A 3258-nucleotide genomic window follows, 5' to 3' on the forward strand; every position below is an offset into this window, starting at 1 on the left:
GTATAGTCACGCACACGAGTAGGTACAGTCGCACATACGAACAAATACATGTACAGAAGTACAGTCATGCATCCGAGCATGTACAGTCGCGCACACGAGCAAGTACAGTAGCGCACACGAGTAAGTACTGATACAGAAGTACAGTCGCGCACACAAGCGAGTACTAGTACAGAAGTACAGTCACGCACACGGGGAAGTACTAGTACAAAAGCACAGGTACAGTAGCGCACACGAGTAAGTACAGTGGCTAAAGGAAAAAGCTGCATCAAATACATTTAAATAGAAGTACTTATCAGTTCATGCACGAGTACAGTCAGATACACAACACGACTACAACCATAGTAGTATAGGAAGTACGAAAAAAAATATCTCGAAACCTATCAATATGGGATCTAGTTTTGAAGATCTCGACGAGAGGGTCACAAAAGTGAAAACGGTTCGTAATTTGGACATACGATTCTCAAGATATTTCATTTTAAAAAAACGAATCTAGGAAAAAAAAAGCTGACACAATCCAGTCTCCCCTCCCCTTGTCTTCTCTCTCATTTCTCATCTCCACCTTGCTTCCCCTTGCGACACGTGGCAAACAGGGAGACCACTTCCCAAGGATTTTCTGGCATCACAGCGTGCCACTTGTCGCGTGCGAAGCGAGTTGCCTTCCCTTCGCGAAGGTTAGCCTTTTTTTAACGATTTCACGGATACCACTAGGAAAAGACCGACCTTCTGAAAGGTCTAATCCGTCCGCCAGGAACTCTCTCGGTACAACACTTGACGCTACCAGCTACACTTAACCAAACGAGGCGAGCGAAGCGCCCGTGGTCATGTACTTCCCGGACGAGCGGAAGCGTGCGCACTTTCCCGAACGAGCGCGTAGGCTGTACTTCCCATGCGCGTATCTCCCGGCGAGCGCGAGAGCGAGCATATGCACGACTTGCAAACGTAGATGAACACTACTTCTGCACTCACGCACGGCGCATGCATGCATCTGCATCTAGCTAGCGTATCACGGCATAGAAAAACCTGAGCTGCCTCTGATACCCTTTCGTTTTTAGGGTTTCCTTTCTCCTCCTGCGACCCGGCGGGAGTCCAACTTGTCGCCGGTGGCTGGGGAATCTCTCCGATCGACGTCGAAGTCTTCGAGCTAGCAGATCTAGCTGGTGGCGGAGGGTGTGGGGGGAGGCTCTGGACCCCTGGACCATGGCGGATACCAGCGTTGGGAAGGAGGACGTGGTGTCAGAGGCGGCGGCGTCGTCGACTCATGGAGATGCGACTCATGCAGATGAGGAAGAACGGGGTGAATTTCTTGCCCCGGAACCAAAAGAGGACATTGATTCCATGCTCAAACGCCTGGAGATTACAAAGGAAGAGGATGATGCGATCGATCTCTCGGGATTAATCGAAAATCGATCCGCCATGAAGTGGGCGGTTATAATGAAGGTGTGCCTTGAGACTCCTTTTAGCCAGACAGCTTTTTATCAGAAGATGCAGGTGGCATGGGCAGCGGCCCAGGAAGTCTATTTCCGTGATTTGGATGATTTTACCTATATTGCTCAATTTAAGTGTCTTGGTGACTGGAAGACAGCTATGCATAGAGGACCGTGGTTGTTTAGGCGCAATGCTATGGTGATTGAGGAATATGATGGCCTTGTCAACACAGAGATGATAGCCCTAGACTCTATTAGGGTTTGGATTCGTATTATGGGGCTTCCAGAGCTTGTGCGTAATACTGCAGCAGCTACAGCTATGGCAGGAAAACTGGGAGAGGTTCTGGAGGTTGACCTGGGAATGAAGCGAGCTCCTTATGTCAAATTTGTTAGAGTATACATGAGGATTAAATTGAAGAAACCTTTGATGCGCTTTGTTACAGGAAGGGTGGATGCTGGGAAAGAGCCCCCAAAATTCAGGGTGCTCTATGAGAAAATGCTGCGGTTCTGTGCTCATTGCGGTGTGATTGGCCACATAGCTGAAGAGTGTGGTGATGGAGCTCATGATCCTAAAAACTTCCAATATGGTGATTTCATGATGGTTCCTAAGGAAGAGTTTTGGTACCAGCCAAAAAAAGAATTTTGTTACACGCCCTCCGTCAAGTAGCTCTAGAGGGAGAGGTGGAAGAGGCCGTGGTGGAAGATCTGGCCCTGCTCATTCTAATGAGGGCATGGATGTTGACGGTACCAAAGTGGGTACTCATGGAGGTCCTGGTGATAATATCCCAAAAAACAATACACTAGCAATCATGCCTGGATCTCATGTTGCTAATGTGATTGGAACCCTGGAGGGGAAAGCTATTGGAGAAACTATTCCACATAAAGTTCAGCCACCAAAACGACATAAGGGTGGAAACACAAGCACTGAATTGGCGGACTCCCTGGAGGAGGACCGCTGAGATCAATGAGAACATGTGGATATAATTGCCGGGGTTTGGGCAATGACCCGACAATTAGATCGCTTCTGAGAATTCAGAGGCAACATAGGCCCGATATACTTTTCCTGTCTGAGACACATCTGGATAGGGAAAGTGGAGATAGACTGAGAATTCGGCTTGGGTATGCACACATGTTTGTTATGCCAAGCAACGGGAGAGCTGGAGGGTTGATGTTGTTATGGGACCAACACATTAACATCCAACTTAAGTACCAGCACACTAATTACATTGATGTGCTGGTGTCTGGAGATACAGCGGATACGGACTGGGGACTTACTGGGCTCTATGGAGAGTCGGTTTGGAGACATAAACATCGTACTTGGAGATATCTAAGAGACCTACATCGCCAAGCAAATATCCCATGGCTGGTGTTAGGGGATACGAACGAGATTCTCTCGGAATCGGAAAAGGAGGGTGGCGCTCCTCGCCCTCTGGCTTATATGCAGGCTTTCAGATCGTGTCTGTCAGACTGCGGGTTAGAAGACCTGGGATATATTGGTAGCAAGTTCACTTGGAAGCGTGGACAGATCAGGGAACGCCTCGATAGGGCGGTAGGAAATGCAGGTTGGTCTAGCCTTTTCCCTCACTCGGGTGTGCATCATTTAACAGCAACTGGGTCAGACCATAGACCAATTTTGGTAGATACGGAAACGTATGCGGCAATTGTAGCTGAACCAAATTACCGTCAGCGATTTGAAGGGCGGTGGCTTAAGGAGGAAAATGTTGGTGAGGTGGTGTTGACTGCCTGGGAGCATGCTCCACCAAATGCTCCAGTCATGTCGAAACTAGCGGCGGTACATTCAGACCTCCATGAGTGGGATCGCACGGTACTTAAG

Source organism: Lolium rigidum, chromosome 1 (assembly GCF_022539505.1).
Source record: "Lolium rigidum isolate FL_2022 chromosome 1, APGP_CSIRO_Lrig_0.1, whole genome shotgun sequence".
Taxonomy (NCBI): Eukaryota; Viridiplantae; Streptophyta; class Magnoliopsida; order Poales; family Poaceae; genus Lolium; species Lolium rigidum.